The following is a 22,523-nucleotide window of genomic DNA, read 5'->3' on the forward strand; positions in this document are numbered from 1 at the left end:
GGCAGATCTTTGTGAGCTCAAGGCTGGTGTGGTCTGTAAAGTAAATTCCAGGACAGCCGGGGCTACATAGTAAGATCCCGTATTCAAAAAATTCTCACAACCAACCAGCGTCCCAACTGGACTACATAAATCCCTTCTAAGATTGCCTCCATAACCACCTCCACCCCACTCTACCTCTTAAATATTATCATTCTGGGACCAAGCCTGTAAGACATGGGCATTGGAGGCAAGTACTCAAACCATACCCAATCTACAGCATGTGACATGTGATTGCCCAGAAAATGTGGCTGAAAATACTGTAAGGCAGTCCCAACCCTTGCCAAACAGATCTATTCAGGCACCATTAAAATTCTTTGTCTAGGACTAGAGAGATGGCTCAGTGGTTAAGAGCATTGACTGCTCTTCCACGGAGTTCAAATCCCAGCCACCATGTGGTGGCTCACAACCATCTGTAATGAGATTCGATGCCCTTTTCCGGAGTGTCTGAAGACAGCGACAGGATACTCATGTACATAAAATAAATAAATAAATCTTTAAAAAAATTCTTTGTCTAGTTGCTATTTGTAATGGCAGTGAAACAGAATGAGAAAAAGTTCTCACAGTAGGAAAGCAACCTGACAAAGTGCAGTTGCCTGTTGTTACTGAACTCAAGAGCTACCAGCAGCAGAGACTGGCACATCAAACACCTGGTGGCAGGCATGGAGACGGTTCACTGGCTTCTCAAATCTTACCTGTAGCCCTCCTTCAGCTCTTTCTCTGTGTGTAGAGTTAATAAAGTCTTATTCTGCTCGGAGCCTCGGGGAGGCTCCCTTCCGCATGCGTGTTCCTTCAGGACTGACCACAGCTGAGTAGGTTCAGTGTAGCGGCGGATTGTTTGTAGCTCCGGCTCGCATACTGAGTGAGTTTATCTTTACAATCAGGCATACAGGAAACGTTAAAACTCCAGTGCATTTGAGGATTTTTAACTGGTATGCAGTCACCTCACTGGCTTGTTGGTGAAACAGAAAAAGAAACTGAAAGGAAAGGACAGGAGACTTAAAACACTTAGTACTTAATATACATCAAGTTTTTTAAAGACCACTGAACCAGTGCTTAAAGGAAATATTATAGTTTGGATATATTTATCAGAAAGCTTGAGCGAGTTTTAAAAATGAGCTGGGATTACAAGAAGCTAGTAAAGTAAACATAGAGTGAAGAGATAGAAAAGGAGGGAAAAAAGGTGTGGGAGGAGGTTAAAAACAAAAGTAGGCAGTATAAATCAAACAGAAGAAGCAATGAAAGGTAAATAAACCCAAGGGGCAAAGGCGGAAATCAGCGAGGTAAAGTCGATTCTTTGGAACGATAACAGAGACCGGCAAATACCGGCAAATACCGAAGCTGTTTCCTTGTTCAGAGCCCAAGACACTCTTGCACGGGTCACTAAAGGAACAGTACAAGTTTCTTTCGACATTGTTTCTGAAAGTGTGGCACTGTGAAGACAGCTTACCTGTTCATCATTCAGATAAGAGTCAAGTAAAATGTGATGACATTTATTATAGAACGTTGTGAAGGAGGGGGAAAAAAAGCCACGATCTAGAAACAATCGGTGTCTCTCTCAAACATGCTGCTCAGAAACAAAATTAGTGTACTATCACGTGGGAAAGTTAAAAATACAGGAGAGCAAGGAAACACTGAAGTTTTTATAGTTTTACAACATACTGGGGGGGGGGGTTAGCATAACAAATGCAAAAGAGAAGAGGATCTGAAAAAAATAAAATCGACCGAGGTGAAAACCAATCAAGACAAGGACCGCTGGATGGGAATAAGGCCATGACCACTCCAGGTACGATAGAGAAGGAAGTTTCTATTGCAGGTACCAGGGAAGAGAACAGTCGCGGCTCTGGACGAGGCCAGACTGAACGCGGCCAGCGTATGAGACCAGACCGTGGACCAGGGCAGTAGCTGGGTGGAGGGACGTGGTGTAAGCAGACCAAAGAGGATCGGAGAGGGAAGAGGACATAGAAGCCAAGAGAGTACAGGGCCCAAATGGCTGGCTTATATAGTAAAAGAGTAGTTGGAGATAGGGAAACACTGGCAAGTTAACCATAGGGTAGGGAAGTGCTGAGAAGAGAGCCTTTGGAACAGCTCCTTGCAATTCTGAGAACGTCTGGTAGTTGGTAGGCAGTTTCAGTCTGTTTTAGTATGTTAACAGGCAGCTCAGTTAGCCATGTGCTCCCGGTTTCTTTGGGACCTCACAGGCTCTGCTGGTGATGGCTGAATGCTGGCAGCACACACAGTAAGTCTATTTGAATCTGAGATTTTTTTTTTTTTTTTTCTTTTTTTCGGAGCTGGGGACCGAACCCAGGGCCTTGCGCTTGCTAGGCAAGTGCTCTACCGCTGAGCTAAATCCCCAACCCTGAGATTTTTATTTAAAATGTTACATCACTATTCATGATTAATTATTACATGACATGAAATTGTATTTCCGGTAAATGAATACCGGAATATAAGTTCTTTCATGGAACTTCATGGCTATATCTTCCTTGACAAGATTTAACATTTTTTTTTTTTGACAAAATTTTTTCCTTTACACTTTATTTTGCTTTCATTGAGAGAGGGGGGAAAAGCATTTTTCGTCTCGAAGGAATTTATTATCCATCTTAGAACATAACAGAATATTCTCATTCCAGATGAGTTTACGTGATGAAAAAACAATGTAAAAAGACCAACCACCAAGTCCTTATGTTTTGGATTTGTCTTTGTCTTTTGTCAGTTTGGTTTGGTTTACTTTAGTTTTGGTTTTTGGGACAGGATCTCTACATGGTCCTGGCTGTTGGGAATCTCACTACATAGACCAGGTTAGCCACCCACTCACAGAGCTACTCTTGCCTCTGCCTCTGAGAGCTGAGACTGAAGGCCTGTGCCACCATGCACAGCTCTGACCTTGAGTTTTATCTTTTCTACTAGTTTTCTTAGATTTCCTAATTATCTACATTTACCCCCAATATCAAATATAAGTGTTTATACAGAAAACATCAAAACAAAAAGATAAAGCAGGTACTCGGCAAAGCATAATATTCCCAAGTTCCATCAGAATCAATGTCATTATTTTAAAATCACTTTTCAGTTCATGTCTAAGCAGGAAGGCTGGAGTCTGGGGAGAGCATGTGCTGGTGAAGTGCTTGTCTAGCATGTAAGAAGGCCTGGACTCCGTGCCAGGAGCACATGAAGTAAGCATAGTGGCACACACCTGCAATTCCAGGACGGGAGATGCGGGTGGGGGGTGGGGTGGTAGACATGAGAAACCAAACCTACTCCATCTTGGGACAACCTCCATCTTAAAGAAAAAGGAAAAAAGAAGGAGAAAAGCCTGAGAACTTGACCTGCAGCAGAACCCAAGCTGCATTCACATACCAGGAAGGACCCCACGGCTTGTCCTTGGTCAGAGTCACTCCCTAGCTACTTCCTAGACACAGTTAATCAAAGATTAGTCTGATTGTTTCAGATGTACTTTCAGATCTTTGTGATGGTCTTGCCTCAGAGAACTCACCTGTTAGCTTGTAGCCATTCTATTAGATATTTGGCAGGTGGGAAACCCCTTCTTTCACCCCCTTATTTATTCCTTGTCTCCTATAAAAACTTGTCTTGCAGAGGGTTCAAAACTGCTCTGTCTGTCTTCCCTTCCCTTCCCGTCCTGCTGTGTCAGGGTTGGGTTGGAGCACAGCCCAATCCTGAGCTTGTAATAAAGAGACCCTAATTACATTGGAATTGTCTCCTTGGTGGTCTTTTGGGGTTCACAAACTCTTCTTGGCACAACAGAGGCAAGAGAAAAGGAAGTTCACAGTCATCCTCAGCTACATACTGAATTCAAGGTTAGGTTGGACGTCATGGATACACACAAGGTCAACAAAATACTGAATTGTCTTAGCTGAACTAAAGCCTAGTTTTCAATTTCTGTTTTATTTTTTTGTTGTTGTTTTGTTTTGTTTTGTTTTTGTTTTAAATTAATCACCTTGAGAGTAGGGATACATTCAGATATTCTTAAGTTAGTATGTAAATGTTTACTTAATTCATAACTACAGTTAAGATCTTTAGGGATGACATCACTCCCTTCTGTTTGGATGCTTGTAGAATATAATGATTGAATTAGTCACATACTTTCTACTTCTCTGACACTGGTGACGAGGCAGGGAGGCTGAGTGCTATTGCTACTCTATCCTGAAATTAATCCCAGCTTTTTTTTAAAAAAGATTAATTTATTTTGTTTATACAAGTACACCATAGCTGTCTTCAGACACACCAGAGAAGGGCATCAGATCCCATTACAGATGGTTGTGAGCCACCATGTGGTTGCTGGGAATTGAACTCAGGACCTCTGGAAGAGCAATCAGTGCTCTTAACCACTGAGCAATCTCTCTAGCTCTAATCCCAGTTTTTAATGAAAATGAGGACATGAATGGTCCTAGGTATGGTTGAAGAGAATTATAAATGGGGTGGGGGGAACTGCCAGAGATATCTGGAAGGTTCCATTTTGAGCTACTCCATGGGGCCATGGAGTAAGAGAGAAACAGCAGAGGAGATAGGCAAGAGAACCAGAGGAGGTCATAGGACCCAAGAGAGCGCATCCCTCAAATGGCTGAATTTGCTGGGGGAAGGGAAGTTCAGGGGCTGGATAGTTTTAGGGTAGGGGGGAGGTTTTGTCATCCAAGATGACTCTAAAACAATTACTTTTGAGTAGAGACCAAGGAAGCCTAAAAGCTAGCATAGCTTGACCCTAATATGCTAACAGGTACTACAGGCATAGGTTAATGGAAGAGCCATATGCCTCTTTTGCCAAATATAAGGAGAATTACTCTAAGAACTTTGTTTTGTTTTGTTTTGTTTGAGACAGAGTTTCTCCATAAATTCCTACAGTCCTGGAACTCTGTAAACAGGGATGGCCTCAAACTCAGAGCTCCACCTGCCTCTGCCTACCAAGTGCTGGGATTAAAGTTGTGTACCACCACTGACTGTCTTGGAACTATCAGGTGGCTCTTATCTCTGACTTGTTCTCGAAACTCCTCCTCCTATTCTTCACTTGGTCTGCACTTCAATTATTGTTTGTGATTAAAGGTGTGTACTACTTGTACTTATGAGAAATAGGCAGGTAATTGTTTTAAAAAGACACTTAGATGAATCAACATTGAATAGTTGGGACAACACTGATAGTTTTTTTTTCTATTTACTAATAGCAAACTGGAAATAGGATCAGGTAGCCATGAGTACAATGAAGAGACAATCTAATCATTCTGGGGCCCCATGGAACTATTAACAGCCAGCTCAACCATGAACAACTTAAACCTTCTTAATGTATACCAGCTCAGTGTTCAGCGCATTTAGGATACAGCTTTAAACTTTATCCTGGTGATTGAAAAGCCACTAAACTCTAAGTGTATGTTTCTTCTATCTCTGTGTCCAATATCATAGGATTGTTGCATGAATAAAACATAAATAATTACATAATTAAAACCCTAAAATCCATATACCACTTTTAGTTATTTACTTCTATTCATTTCAGTGGAATTCCTATAATTTAAATCAATTTCAAGTAAGTGTGTTAGTTTTATGGGAAAATAGAACCTAATTAACTATCCTGTATAATTGTCTCTAAAATATAATGAGAACACTTAATCTATGTTCTTAAAACTATTTAAATTTATTCATTTCTATTTGGAAATTTTAAAAAGGTGTGTACTAAGGGTGTGTTTTCATTCTGGCTAGATCATACAGACCTAGAAGTTCTTTGGATGTGATCCCTGGCCGAGACGCAATGATGCTGGATTAAAACTCCTCAACAAAATCTATTGGGTCACACATACATACACACACACACACACACACACACACACACACACATGCACACACACAAAGACAAGCAGAAGGACGATTGGTTAAAAGAACATAGGGGGTCGGAAAAAGATGGATATAAAGGGTGAATATGATCATAATGTATTACATAATAGATGTAAATGCTGTAATGGTCACAACTACAATGTATAGTATATTAAATTAAAATGTACTGGTAAATAATATTTGAAAAAATATGTGAGCTTCTAAAAAATTATGTGGTCTTTTAGAAATTTCATGGTCTTTAAAAATACTGCTAAATGATACATTTGTATTGCAAACTTGTATAATTTCATGTAGCTGTAACTTACTTCACACCTTTGCATGAATAACAGGCCAGGCATGATCACAGTGTATGATTTTTTAAAAAGTCTTTCATTGAACTATTTTTGGAGCAGTACCAGCATGGCTTAGAAAGAGGGAGGTAGGGCCTCCGTGACAGTGCACTTGAGGCTGAGAGCTTGGTTTCCTGTGTTCCGTATATTCATCGGAATGTTTCACATCTTGGCTGTTAGAAGCCTCCAGTCCGGTATTCCTTCTGAGGTCAAATGTATCCTTGAGGGTGGAGACCCGCTGACTTTTAGGGCAGGAAGACTGCAGATTGCAGAGCTAATAGAAATGCACACAGGGAGGGTGTGGCTTAACCCTTAGGCTGCTGCAGACTTCCCTGAAACTAGTTTCACTTTCAGCCTAATAGTCTGGTTTGACAGTGTCTTGGCAGGAGCACACAATTTTCCCTTTCACCATCCTTAACAAAGAACAAGCATTTTCCACCAAGCCCCTTGTAACATACCCAGCTAGCAAAGGCTCTTGCTAACTCGTATTTACTTGCTTGGGCTGGGGACCAAGCCGTAATTAACAATGCTGTAATTAACAATGCCAGTCTCCTTATCATAGTCTCACTGGGACACCGCATGGACTCGCCTGCTGAAATGAGGTGCAGTAACTTTCCTAGACGTATGCTCTCTGTGTCCCCAGCATGGTGTGCGCATGATGCCTCAGCACTTCCGGTGTGGAGCCCTCTGGTTTTACCTATCTGATTGAGGACTCTGGGGCCCACAGGACAGAAGCTGCCACTTACCAGCAAAATCCTCAATACCTAGCTGAAATAAGACAGTCACTCAGTATACGATCAGCAAGAAAAACAGACTGAGACTTGAACCAGAAAGAAATTTGTTCTAATGGACAATTGTCCCATCCAAGTAGCACAATTATCACTTTGTGGCACATGCATTTTATGTATATATTAATTCACCTTAAAAATAAACATGAATAGTTTTTAGTCAGTTTAAGTAGCTTCCGTCAGGTGAAACAAGGGCAGTATAAATATAAACTTAACTCTTCCAGACTCCCCTAAGTCTTTTATCTAAATTCAGCAAGCATAAAATATACATAAAATTCCACTACTTCTCAACATAGTCTCAGGCACGGAAGGAAGATAACTGATATGCTGAGACGAAATTGCCTGCTTACAATAAGAAGGTGTTGGATCTCACTCACCCTGGGTTGGGTTCCCATTCAACCAACCTGAAGAAATTCAAACTTTCTCACTGGTGTTTAGACACACCCACCCACCCCCATCCCCCCAAAAGAGAAAGAACAAGAAGATGTAACATCTGCATAGTTCTTATAGATACAACAGGTGAAAAGTTTTGAAAACAAAAACGGAAGCAATGGACTTCCTAGGAGTCCTGTAGCATCTTGTAGCATCTCGCTTGCTCTTGTTACTCTGTCTTGGCAGACCTCATCCCTCCCAGACACAACCCAATTAAGCAAGCATTTTGGGTTTTTGTTGTTGTTGTTGTTTTGTTTTGTTTCTGTTTGTTTTGTTTTGTGTTTTGAGGCAGACTTTACTGAGCTTGACCTCTTGGCTATGTTCCTCTCTGCCTGCTGATAAAACAGTGGTCCTCAGCCTTCCTAGTGCTGCAACCCTTTAATACCCTCATGTTGGGCTGACCCATAAAATTACATTCATTGCTACTTTATAACTGTAATTTTGCTACTATTATGAATCAGAATGTAATTATTTGGGGGTGGGATATCACATTCATTTAGCCACTCAGCAGAACAGAAGTGCTGCTTTCTCCCTCCATAGCCTATGACCTCCTAGCACAGGCTTTTGAATAACTGTACAGAGAGTGAGGGGGTGGGGTAGCAACATTACATCCACAGTCATGAAGTGGACACAGAAATTCTTGTGGTCACTTAACATCCTCTGTTTGTTTTTTCTTTTCTTTTCTTTTCTTTTTTGATAGCTTATGTCTTACATTTGAAATGTTATCCCCTTTCCCCCTTTCCCCCTCTCATCCCCCCTTCCCCTGTTTCTAAGAGGATGCTCCCCCTCCCACCCATCTACTCCCACATTACCACCATGGCTTTCCCCTACACCGGGGAAAAGAACCTTCTTCACAGGACCAAGGGCTTCTCTCTGACTATTCATGCCATAAAATGCCATCCTCTGCTACATATGAGGTTGGAGACGTGGGTCCCCCTATGTGTACTCCTTGGTTAGTGGTTTAGTCCCTGAGAGCTCTGGGTGGGGTCTGGTTGGGTGATATTGTTGTTCTTCCTATGGGGTTGCAAACCCTTTCAGCTACTGGTCTGCTGTATATGGCTTTTACTATGTTTAGGTATGGGCCTTGAATTCCTGATCTTTCCAAGACTTTTATCATGAAGAGATGTTGAATTTTGTCAAATGCTAATGAGAGGATCATGTGGTTTTTTCCTTTGAATTTGTTTATATAGTGGATTACATTGATGGATTTCCATATATTTAACCATCCCTACATCCCTGAGATGAAGCCTACTTGACCATGATGGATGATCATTTTAATGTATTCTTAGATTTGGTTTGTGAGAATTTTATTGAGTAATTTTACATCTATATTCATAAGGGAAATTGGTCTGAGATTGTCTTTCTTTGTAGGGTCCTTGTGTGGTTTAGGTATAAGTGTAATTGTATCTTTAAAGAATGAATTGGGTAGAATTTCTTCTGTTTCTATTTTGTGGAATAGTTTGGATAGTAGTGGTATTAGGTCTTCTTTGAAAGTCTGATAGAATTTGGCACAAAACCCATCTGGCCATTGGCTTCTTTTGGTTGGGAGATGTTTAATGACTGCTTCTATTTCTTTAGGGGTTTTGGGACTGTTTAGATGGTTTATCTGATTCTGATTTAACTTTGGTACCTGATATCTGTCTAGAAAATTGTTTGTTACCTTCACATTGTCCAGTTTTGTTAAGTATAGGCTTTTGTAGTAGGATCTGATAATTTTTTTTAATTTCCTTTTTCTGTTGTTATATCTCCCTTTACATTTCTGATTTTGTTAATTTAGATACTGTCACTGTGCCCTCTGGTTAGTCTGGCTAACTTGCTGATTTTCTCAAAGAACCAGCTTCTTGTTTTGTTGATTCTTTGTGTAGTTCTTTTTGTTTCTACTTGGTTGATTTCAGTCCTGAGTTTTATTATTTCCTGCTGTTTACTCCCCTTGGGTGAATTTGCTTCTTTTTGTTCTAGAGCTGTCAAGTGTGTTGTCAAGCTGCTGATGTATGGTCTCTCCTGTTTCTTTTGGAGCCACTTGGAGCTATGAATTTTCTTCTTAGCACTGCTTTCATTGTGTGCCATAAGTTTGGGTATGTTTTATCTTCATTTTCACAAAATTCTAAAAAGACTTTAATTCCTTCCTTTATTTCTTCTTTGACAAAGTTATCATTGAATTCAGTGTTGTTCAGCTTCCATGTGTATGTGGGATTTCTGTTGTTTTTGTGGTTAATGAAGACCAGCCTTAGTCTGTGGTGATCTGATAGGATGCCTGGGATTATTTCAATCTTGTATCTGTTGAGGCCTGTTTTGTGACTGATTATATGGTCAGTTTTGGAGAAGGTACCATGAGTTACTGAGAAGAAGTTATATTCCTTTGCTTTAGGATGAAATGCTCTATAGATATCTGTTAAATCCATTTTGTTCATAGCTTCTGTTATTTTCACTGTGCCTCTGTTTAGTTTCTGTTTGCATGATCTGTCCATTGATGGGAATGGGGTGTTGAAGTCTCCTACTGTTATTGTGTGTGGTCCAATGTGTGCTTTCAGCTTTAGTAAGGTTTCTTTTATGAATGCAGGTGCCTTTGCACTTGGAACATAGATGCTGAGAATTGAGAGTTCATCTTGGAAGATTTTTTCCTTTGATGAGTAAGAAGTGTCCTTATCTTTTTTGATGACTTTTGGTTGAAAGTTGATTTTATTTAATATTAGAATGGCTATGCCAGCTTTTGTCTTGGGACCATTTGTTTGGAAAATTATTTTCCAGACTTTTACTCTGAGGTATGTCTGTCTTTATCACTGTATGCAGCAACATGACGAGTCCTGTTTACCTATCCAGTCTGTTAGTCTATGTCTTTTTATTGGGGAATTGAGTCTATAAATGTTAAGAGGTAGTAAAGAATAGTGCTTGTTTTTTTCTTTTTCTTTTTGTTCTTAGAGTTTGAATTATGTTTGTGTGGTTATCTTCTTTTGGGTTTGTTAAAAAAGATTAATTTCTTGCTTTTTTCTAGGGTGTAGTTTCCCTCCCTGTATTAGAGTTTTCTGCTTATTATTCTTTGTAGGGCTGGATTTGTGAAAAGATATTGTGCAAATTTGGTTTTGTCATGGAATATCTTGTTAATCTATGTTAATTGGGGGTTTTGTTGGATATAGTACCCTGGACTGGCATTTGTGTTCTCTTAGTGTCTATATGACATCTGCCCAGGATCTCACCTGGCTTTCATGTCTCTGGTGAGAAATCTGGTATAACTCTGATAAGTCTGCCTTTATATGTTACTTGACCTTTTTCCCTTACTGCTTTTAATATTTTTTCTTGTTTTGTGTATTTGGTGTTTTGGTTATTATGTGATGGGAGGAGTTTCTTTTCTGTTTTACTCTATTTGGAGTTCTGTAGGCTTCTTTTGCATTCATGGGCATTTTTGTCTTTAGATTAGGGAAATTTTCTTCTATAATTTTGTTGAAGGTATTTACTGACCCTTTAATTTGCAAATCTTTGCACTCTTCTATATCTATTATCCTAAGGTTTGGTCTTCTCATAGTGTCCTGGATTTTTTGGATGTTTTGGGTTAGGAGCTTTTTTGCATTTTGCATTTTCTTTGACTGTTGTGTCAATGTTTTCTGTGTTATCTTCTGCCCCTGAGATTCTCTCTTCTATCTCTTGCATTCTGTTGGTGATGCTTGCATCAATGTCTTCTGATCTCTTTCCTAGGTTTTCTATCTTCAGGGTTGTCTCTACTAGTGATTTCTTTATTGTTTTTAATTTCCATTTTTAGATCTTGGATGGTTTTGCTCAATTCCTTCACCTATTTGGCTGTGTTTTCCTGTTTTAAGGGATTTTTTGTGCTTCCTCTTTAAGGGATTCTACTTGTTTATCTGTGTTGTCCTGTATTTCTTTAAGGGAGTTACTTATGTTCTTCTTAAAGTCCTCTATCATCATTGTGAGATGTGATTTTAAATCCCAATCTCTCTTTTCTAGAGTGTTGAGTATCCAGGGCTTCCTGTGATGGGAGAACTGATGCTGATGGTACCAAGGAGCCTTGGTTTCTGTTGCTTAGGTTCTTGTGCTTACCTCTCACCATGTAGATATGGCAGGTGTTAGTTGGCCTAACTGTCTCTGACTGCAGTTTGTCTCTCCGGTGAGCCTGTGATCTTAGGAGTAAGAGCATTCCTGGGAGACCAGTTCTCTCTGGGCAAGATCCAAGCATGGAGGACCTGTTTTACTTTTTTATTCAGTCTAAGACCTTATGCAAATGAGACAATATTTCTCACATTGAGGGTAGTCATTATTCCTCAGTTAAAACTCTCTGGAAACATCATCACAGATAAACCCAGAAGTGGGCCTTCTAGGCCCAAATCTAGTCAACTGGACAACAGAGACCATCCATCACATATATATTTGGACTTATTCTGACTATTCCTATACTGTCTTTGCACTGGTTTCTTGATTTATTTCTTTATTGATTTGTCTGCTTTATTGAATTTTTTCTCTGGGCTTTGTGTTAATCAATGTTATTAGAAGTTCTGCGCCAACTCGGTGAGTTTTGTTGTTCCTTTTCATATGTAACTTTGTTTGATAGAAACATTTAATAGTTAACTGTAGCTGCATAATAGGGTTATAATTTTTTGGAAAATCAGAGTACATTTTAGGCTTTACTTCCTTTTGAATTTTCCCCATTATCTCATCCTAATCTGTAAAATAATGGTACCATCAAGAATTTTAATCAATGTACACCATCTGAATTAAAATTAAAATGCACATTTATATGCTGTTCTTTCTTGTATACTTAGTTTTCTTTTTTTCTAACCATCTGAGATGATTCTAAGTAATCTTTTTACAAAAAAAAATTTATTTTGTTTTAGTTATATATTTTCTGTGGTTTTGTGCATGTGTATGCGGAGTCTGAAGAGGTCAGAAGAAGGTGTGAGATATCCTAGAGTTGGTGTCACATATGGCTGTGATCTACAGGATGAGGGCACTGAGAACAAGTGTGAGTCCTCTGGAAAGCACTGTCTTACTCAGAGATGTTTTGTAGGTGATAATTCTGGAGACTCTGCAAACCAGAATAATTTTTATTTTGATCTCGCACATGCGTTCTAGTTTCAATAAGTGTACCCATGTAGTCTTAAACTAACAGATCCTCAGAGTTTGGGAGGAATTGATCTATTGACTTCTAAATAGTAGCCAATACTTCAAGAAAACCTATCTTTGCAAGGTATCCTCTTTGTATCTTAAGGCTGCAAAGACTAGAAACTATCAAGCACATTGTGCGTCATGTGTTAGTGGTGTGTCAGGTTTTATACAGATAGCACCTTCCTTTTATGGATGTTTAAAGAATTCCTCCGAGTCATGAGTTCTGAAATTTCACAGATGTCTATAGTATCGTTGTTTTATTATTATTATTATTATTATTATTATTATTATTATTATTATTATTATTATCTGTATCACTTTGTACTTCGTTGTTGTAACTAAGATCGAGTCTCACTGCCAAGATATCTTGAAGCTTTCTGTGTAGCCCAGGCTTGCTTCAATTTTGTAACAAACCTTCCTCTATCTACCAAGTGGTAAATACAGGCACTTGCCTTTTCTTTTTGTCAGCTTCTCATTGTCTTTTCACTTTCTAGAGAAATGAGATACATTTAACACAAATCTCTGTGTTCATTTTCATCCAGGTTGCCCATCCATCGGCTTGGTGTCCAACGACAGACCTTTCTTAGGAACTGAAGGGATTATAAATGTAGCTACTCAAGCTTTCTTACTCTTCAAGTTTACAGCGACTGTCTTAGTTACTCTCCTGTGAAGAAACGCCATGACCAAGGCAACTTCTATATGGAAACATTTAATTGGGGTTGGCTTAGAGTTTTGGAGGGTATTAGTCAAGCAGGCCACAGTATCAGAGTAGTTGCTGAGAATTTGCATCCCCAAGCATCAGGTAGAGAGAGCCAGACTGGGCCTGGTATGACTTTTGAAATCTCAAAACCCACAGTGACATACCTCCTCCAAGAAGACCCCCCCCCCGTCCTAGTCCCTAGTAAACAGTCCAGCAACTGGAGAGCAAACATCCAAACATCTGAGCTTATGGAGGTCGTTCTCATTGAAACCTCCACAGGAACCCTGAACTCTTCAGCCTTTTCTGCATTCTCTCTATCTCTGACACTACAGATACCTTCTTTCCAGACACCCCAGCAACTGTCTCTTCAGAGGTCCTTCCTCTTAGAAAGGCAGGGTTATGGGCTTTGGTTTTCCCTCTGTACATCTTCATTGGCTAAGTCTTCAGCATGTTCTTCAGGATGCATGTAGAGCCGTCTGATGATTTATGATCTGGTCTTATGACCATGGTCTCTGAAGCACCATCAAGACACTGTTGACTAAGTTCAGCAAGCAAGATGGGGCTCCACCATCTCCTCTGCCATCTTGCTCCACGTATAGAAAACTTGATTTTTTATTAGTCGGTGAGTGAAACTGTTATGATGGATTGAATTGTGCCTCCCCTCAAAAGATGTGCCAGAACCTGTGAATAGAATTCGGTTTTGAAAATCAGATGATCCCAAGCTTTCAATAGCTTGCCCTGTGTATCACAGCTCTCAACTTTCACTTTACAGTTGTGAATATATATCTTCACTAGGAAAAAAGTCTTCATTTTTTTCCCCTGGGTTTTGTAGTATGGTGTTTTCTTGTCATGGTGGGTAACAGGTAGGAATACATAGTTAATAGTTAGCTACATGAAGATAGACATTGGATATTTTAAGCACACTGTGCTGCTAAACTGTGAGGTATTAGAAGTTTAGTATTAGATACATTTTTAAATGGATGATAGATATTTTCCATTTACAAAGGAGTTAATCTGGAGATAATTCATCATCACCTAAGAAATGTCTCTAGAACAAGTACAGACTTAATTAAGTTGGAAAGCATTAAAACGTTTCTAGTTCAGTGTGAATGGTGTTCGTATAAACACAAGGAAATTTAAATAAGGACACAAAGGAAGAATTCCATAGAACAACAGAGACAGAGACTGGAAGCTGCAGTTGTCTGTCAAGGAATATCAATGATTGCTGACAAACCACAAAAGCTAACAAGGGGCAGGAAGAATCCCTCCCCAACACACTGATTTCAAGAGTTGAGCCTTTATAAGTCCCCAGACTTATAAAGTCCCCCTGAAACCCAGTCTCACATATGACAGGCAAGTGCCTTATCAGCAAGATACATCAATCAGACATGCGCCAACACCTTGACTTTAAGTTTGTTGTTTCCAGAATTGTAGGAGAACACATCCGTGTCACTTTTAGCTACCCAATTTGTGGTTGCCTGCCTATGAGCATTGCTGGGAAGTGGATATAGCTGCATTTCCTTGTTTTTTATGGCAACTCTGTGAATCCTGTTTCTATCAGTCTTACTTGCAAGAAGACCATAGTTAGTGAAGTGATAAAGAGTTGATGGACAAAGGTCTAAGATATGTGTCCCAGCCCTCCTCCTCTTTCAAAAGAAAGAAGGCCACACTTGAATAAATAGGCTTTTGTCATGGCCCATTCACATTTGGGAGAAGAGTTTTTACTCAGTCTACAGTTCAAGTATGAATTTCCTTCAAAAGCACCCTCATAGTCACCACAAGGATTATAACAGACCCCAGTGGGCCAAGTCAGCCCACTCAGAAAACCATCACAGGTCTACCTGTCATTAACTTAGTAATGGCATGAATCAACTTAAGCCATACTTGATATCTAAATAAAGACAATATCAAGGATGTCTTGACACATAACACCTATTCTGTGCAAACAGAAAACCTCCTCACCCTCTTCCTAAAACTGAGGGCATCTGGTATCTTGTGACTTAGATACTGTTATGTAAAATTAATAATACTTAATTACACTATCAAGTTGATACATTTTTACTTCTCAAATAAGAAAAATTTATATGTCTATATACAAACTCAAGTTTCTATGAATACCTTATGCAAAATCTTATTCATAACAAAATAACAGTATGTCATAATCGCAACCATTTTTCCTGTAACTGCCCAAGTGATTGTACTTGGAATTTGCTATTGTTTGGATCCAAGATGGATTCCTACTGAGGTCTCTGCAGTATGATATACATGTTCCACGTCTTTCTTCTAGCTTTAGGTGGTTTGAGACTTGATGATTCTTGGGTTTGGCTGGATCATTTTGGCCTCTACCTTCCTGTTCTTGTGATATGATGTGTTTGTATTGGTACCACATATATTTAATTAGGGATCTGCTGTATACCAGTATGGCTTATCCTACACTATTACAAACAAACCTTTTTAGACATAAATTCATGTCCTGTAGAACTGGAGACTACTATTTCAGCATGTCAATACTTAACTCAGTTCTTGCTCTTAAAAGGTCACCCTACTCTCTTTGATGCTACAGAAATAGAAAACCTTTAGGAAAGTTGTTTTTAAAACTGACTTTCATATTCTGTAAAGATTGTCTCTATGTTCCCAAGGTTGACTTTTAACTTTTAAAAAAATATGTTTTAAAAGTTTTAGTACATGTGCATTAGTGTTTTGCCCATATGTATGTTTTTGTGAGGGTGTTTGATCTCCTGGAACTGAAGCTAAAGACAGTTGTGAATTGCCATGTGGGTGCTGGGAATTGGACACAGGTCTTCTGGAAGAGCAGCTGATACTCATAACTGCTGAGCCAACTCTCCAGCCTGGCTATTTAACTTCTATGTATGAACAAATATTCAACAGTTCCTAGATCCTTAAATGATTCCAATAATTGAGGACACAAAAGTTATTAATAGAGAGACCTGGAGAACACTTTTTATTTCATTTACTTTGTTTTTACGATGTTTTATTTTATTTATTTATTTTTTTTGGTTCTTTTTTTCGGAGCTGGGGACCGAACCCAGGGCCTTGCACTTCCTAGGTAAGCGCTCTACCACTGAGCTAAATCCCCAGCCCCGATGTTTTATTTTTGAGTGAGGTCCTCACACATCCAAGGCTGACCACACGTCCACCTTACGTAGCTGAGGGTGACCGTGACCTTCTAGAGTGGGTTTTTTAAATTAATAGCCACAGAAATATAATATACTATAATCATAAACTTAAAATAAGGTGTTAGTAGAGGTAAATGTTCAGAGAGCAACAAAAATATCTTGGAAATCTAAAGCAGAATAAAACTATAGGAATAATAAATTATAAACACTTCAATATAAGATAATATACACATATGCCTTTTAATGGTAATCTCCTTTCCTTGTCTTCTTTATTTTTACTTTAATCAAAACTTGTTTTTCTAAGTCGCTTTGTATTGTCTTTGATTTTGTGTTGTATGGTAGTAAATATTTATAATGTATATAAAGATGATATAAATCTATATTATATGTAGCAGAAACAGAGGAAGGTACCAAACTTTCTATTCTAACACATAGGGTATGGAAGGACCAAAGAGTGCTGTTATTTCTGCTTATAAAATAATGCACACCCCACACCTTTCAAAAATAAAGAAAATTATTTTCAATCTTAGTCAACTTTTTAATTAATTGTGAGGGAATAATGAAGTTGGTTTTAGTCTCACAAGGAACTAAGAACTGCACCCTCATTGCATTCATTCCTAGAAACTTGATGTGTTAGCACATGTGAATGATCATGTATCTGTAGGTGCACATTCAAGTGTGTGTGAGCATGCATCCTGTGTGTGAAGGAAAGTAGACCATCTTCAGTGGCATTTGTTAGGCACCATCCTTCATTTTTTCTGGTTTTTTGTATAAGTGGGTTCTAGGATGCAAACTGAGGTCCTTGTGTTTGCTAGTCAGTCTCTTAACCAACTGAGCTATTCTCCCTGTCCTTGTAGGGAACTGTCTTAGTACTGGAACTTACACAAGGCATGAAGCAGGAGCTGAGGCAGAGGCCATGGAGGGATGTTTCTTACTGGCTTGCTTCCCCTGGCTTGTTCAACTTGCTCTCTTATAGAATCCAAGACCACCAGCCCAGGGATGGCACCACCCACAATGGGCTGGGTCCTCCACCCTTGATCACTAATGGAGAAAATGCCTTACAGCTGGGTCTCATGGAGGCATTTCCTCAACTGAGGCTCCTTTCTCTGTAATAACTCCAGCTTGTGTCAAGTTGACACACAAAACCAGCCAGAACAATTTGTTAATTTGACACACAAACACATCACTATTAAGCTTCAACTTTTACTTTCTTATTCATCCCCAAGATGTAAATAACTTTAAGAGTCCCACAGTCTTTACATATTAAAAGTTCAATCCCCTTAAAATAACCAATATCCTTTAAAATTTAAAGTCTTTTTAAAATTCAAAGCCTCTTAACTATGAACTCCACTAAAAATACTTTGTTATTTCAAGAGGGAAACATCAGGGCACAGTCACAATCAAAAGCAAAATCAAACTCTAACTGTCCAATGTCTGGGATCCACTTACAATCTTCTGGACTCCTCCAAGGGCTTGGGTTGCTTCTCCACCTCTGCCCTTTATAGCACACACCTTGTCTTCTAGGCTCTAAATGCTTCTACTCCACTGCTGCTGCTGCTCTTGGTGGTCATCTCATGGTACTGCCATCTCCAAAACTGTGCTGTCTTCTGCTGCAACTAGGCTTCACCAATAGCCTCTCATAGGCTCCCTTCATGGTGCCAAGCCTCAACTCTTTTGCATGACCCCTTCAGCCCTGGTCCATCAGTTGGAACTGAGGCTGCATTTTCACCAATGGCCTTCTATGGCCTCTCACAGTGCACAGCCTCAGCTGTTCTTCATGACCCCTTCATGCCTTCAGAACCAGTACCACCTGGGTGACTCTCACGCACTACTTAGTCCAGCCACAGTTCGAGGTACAACCAAGGCTATCACCAGAACACACAGCCTCTTTGTGCTCTCAGAAAACACATCCCAGAAGATTTCACCTCAGCGATGCTTAGCTCCTGCTGACCAGCATCAATAGTCACAGTAATGCAAAGGTTTCACTTCAGTAGTTCTGCTATATTGTTAGTCACAGCCGATTATTCAGCCCCAGATAACCAAAACCACAGAATCTTCACAATCAAACAGCAACAGCCCTGGTAAGAGTCTTTAATCTTCCTTCTGAAATTTCACAAGCCAGGCCTCCATCTTCTGCACTGTTCTCAACAATATCTTCCAAGCTCCTACGGAACAGCACTCTTAACATCCCAAAGGCTCAAAGTTCGAAAGTCCTTCCACGGTCCTCCCTCAAAACATGGTCAGGTTGTCATAGGAATACCCCACTTCTGGTAACAATTCGTCTTAGTCAGGGTTTCTATTTCTGCACAAAACATCATAACCAAGAAGCAAGTTGGGGAGAAAAGGTTTATTCAGTTTACACATTCACATTGCTGTTCATCACCAAAAAAAGTCAGGACTGGAACTCACACAGGGCAGGAAGCAGGAACTGATACAGAGGCCATGGAGGGATGTTACTGGTTTGCATCCCCTGGCTTGCTCAGCTTGCTCTCTTATAGAATCCAAGACTACCAGTCTAGGGATGGCACCCCCATAATGAGCTGGATATTCCCCACTGGATCACTAATTGAGAAAATGCCTTACAGCTGGGTCTCATGGAGGCATTTCCTCAACAGAGGCTCCTTTTTCTATGATAACTTCAGCTTGTGTCAAATTGACACACAAAATCAGCCAGTACAGGAACTTTCCCACAGGTCAAAACCAAAGAATGGATTAAGAAAAGAATAGGATTTGGGACCAGAGGGGAAGGATTTAGCTAGAAAAGTCCCACATGAAGAGAGGGCATATCCTAGAATCATCACTGTATTGGAACTGGAAGGGAAACTTTCAGACTTGAAATGGAGTTAAAATGGAAACTGAGAGGGCCATGGTCAGGAAGGGGTGTGCAACTGCTAGGTGATTTGCTATACATAAGCATCTGACGGATCCTTCACAGGTGCTGGCTAGGTCTTTTGGAATAAATAAAACAGCAAATCTAAAGAAGTTATCTTTTTTTTTTTTTTTTGCAAATGACTTTAAAGAAATGTTACATGAAGGCTGGAAAGAAAATGTTACATGACTGCTCCTCCAGAGGTCCTGAGTTCAATTCCCAGCAACCACATGTTGGTTCACAACCATCTGCAATGGGATATGATGCCCTCTTCTGGTGTGTCTGAAGATAGCTTATATATATATACATATATATACATATATACATATATACATATATATACATATATACATATATATGTATGTAGATACGTATATATATATATGAAATGTTATATGAAAATTATATGAAGAGGTAAATGCTCATATTTCAATGGTGAGCAGCCACTTACATGGTCACAAAAATGGAAACATTACCTATTGATTTCAGCCACATAAGAATTCTATGGTTAAGGAAAATGTGGGATCATGATGGAACAGGTAAAATAATCTTTTTAACCTTCTTCTCTAAAAACTGATGAACCTAATGATAGTATAAAAAATATATTAAGAAACAGGAAAATGTTGGTGATTTCCAGAGCTATGTAGAGAGAACCCCGTCCCAACTAAATAAATGAATAGGAAAAGAAAGAAATATGGTTAACTTAGAATAAAACCAACTAACCAACAAAACAAACAGGGCAGTGATTATCAGAATAAACATCTAAAGAGGTTTCAAAGGGGACGTTTTACAGGAAATGTGGAAGAACAAGGAAAAGGAGACAGTGAGACAAAAACTGCTTATATGGTCACTTTGCATCATCTGATGCCATAAATCATGTGTACATATTGCTCTGACCAAAACAAAAAAACTTTAGAAAAATCCAAAGAAAAATTTAAAGCCAATCATTTTGGATATCATTTCAAAACCTATCTAGACATGTTATTTCTTAAATGTAGCATGGTGACTTATACTCTGCTCAGGCTTCTGGAGACAGAAATTCTGTTGATCTGATATTTATAGTATCAGCTTCATCAATACTGGTTAGCACACAAAAAGCCAACATGACAGGCACATTAATACTCACCTAATGAGTTTAATGCTAAATGCCTTATAACTTTGTATGAGAGTTTATTGCCAGTCTCCCTTCTATGGAAACATAGAGCCTGAAGTCATGTTTATTGGGAAATTAGTCTAACTGTCACATCCCTGTTAGTATATGATGATTGAACTGAAACTTTTTGCTTGATGCTTTTCAAATGCAGACTGATAAGTATAGATTTCTGGACAAGAATAATTAATTTTAGTTGAAAGTGTATTTTATTAGATATTAGAATGGCTACTCCAACTTACTTCCTGGGTCTGTTTGCCTGGAAAACCTTTCACCAAGCTCCTTACTCTGAGTTAATGTCTATCTTTGGTGTTGAAGTGTATTTCTTGTATGTAGCAGAATGATGGATCCATTTTGTTAGCCTGTCTTTTTACTGGGGAACTGAGCCCATTATTGTTAAGAGAGATTAATGACCAATGATTATTAATTCCTGTTCTTTTGATGTTGGTAATGATAGTCTCTCTCTCTCTCTCTCTCTCTCTCTCTCTCTCTCTCTCTCTCTCTCTCTCTGTGTGTGTGTGTGTGTGTGTGTGTGTGTGTGTGTGTGTATTTTCCTTCCTTTGGTTTTGCTGGTGAGGTAATTTATTTCCTGTGTTTCCTTGGGAGTAGTAAGCCTCCTTGGGTTGGAATTTTCCTTCTAGTATCTCTTCTGTAGGGCTAGATTTGTAGCATGGATTATTGTTTTCTCCATGCATGATGATTGAAAGTTTTGCTCAGAATAGTAATCTGGACTGACACTGTGGTCTCTTAGGTTGTGTAGACATCTACCACCTGACTTTTAGAGTCTCTGTTGAGAAGTAGGGTGTAATTCTGACAGCTCTGCTTTTCTGTGTTACTTGGCCCTTTTTTCTTGCCACATTTAAAATTCTTTCTTTGTTATGTAGATTTAGGATCCTGATAATTATGTGGAGGGAGGGTTTTTCCGGTCCAATCTATCTGGTACATGAAAGCTTCTTGTATGGGCATCTCTTTCTTTACGTTGGGGAGATTTCCTTCTGTGATTTTGTTGGAAGTATTTTCTGGGCCTTGTAGCTGTGAATCTTCTCCTTTTTTCTATTCCTATTATTCTTAAGCTTGGTCTTTTCATATTGTCTGAGATTTCTTGAATATTTTGTGTCAGGAACTTTTAGATTTAACTTTTCTTTGACAGATATATCGATTTCTTCAATCACACCTAAGTTTCTCCCTTCTGTCTCTTATATTCTATTGGTGTTGCTTGCATCTGTAGTTCCTGTTCTTTTCCCTTGGTTTTCCTTATCTAGGGTTTCTTCAGATAATATTTTCTTTATTACTTCTATTTCCATTTTTCAGTTCCTTTTTTAAGCGCACACACACACACACACACACACACACACACACACACATATATAAGCACACTGATGCTGTCTTCAGACACATCAGAAGAGGGCATCAGATCTCGTTACAGATGGTTGTGAGCCACCATGTGGTTGCTGGGATTCGAACTCAAGACCTCTGGAAGAGCAGTCAGTGCTCTTTAGCAATGAGCCATCTCTCCAGCCCCCATTTTTCAGTTCTTAAACAGATTTATTTGTTTCCTTCATCTGTTTGGTTTTATTTTCCTGTATTTCTTTAAGGGGTTTATTAATCTCTTCAATGGTCTTTAATGGCTTATATCATCTTTGATTTAAGGCCATCTTCTTGTGCCTCAGCTGTGTTAGGCTATCCAGGGCTTGCTTGCTATGGTAGGATAGCTGGGTTCTGATGGGCTCTTATTGCCCTGGCTCTGGTTGATTATGTTCTTTTGCTGGCCTTAAGCCATCTGGTTGTCCCTGTTGCTGACTGGAATGTTCCTAATGCTGGCAGGACTCCTGAGGGAGGCAGGCAGAGCCATGGGCCTGGATGTTCCTGGGGCCCTGCAGGCCTTTTGGGGAAGGTAGACAATTCTCTGGGCCAGATGATGGAGGTGAGGGGATAGCATGCAGCTCTCCTCTGCTGTTCCAGGTGTACCAGGTAGGCAGGCTTTCTTATAAGACCTAGGCTCACAAGCTGGAAAATGGAACTACCCACAGTGGACTGGGCCCTCTCTCATCAATCACTAATTAAGACAGTTCTAGGCAGCATACTGTCCCCCCTCCCCCTTCCCCCTAATGCCTCCTGTTACATATATTTTACAC

The sequence above is a fragment of the Rattus rattus genome, chromosome 7 (assembly GCF_011064425.1).
Source record: "Rattus rattus isolate New Zealand chromosome 7, Rrattus_CSIRO_v1, whole genome shotgun sequence".
Lineage (NCBI taxonomy): Eukaryota > Metazoa > Chordata > Mammalia > Rodentia > Muridae > Rattus > Rattus rattus.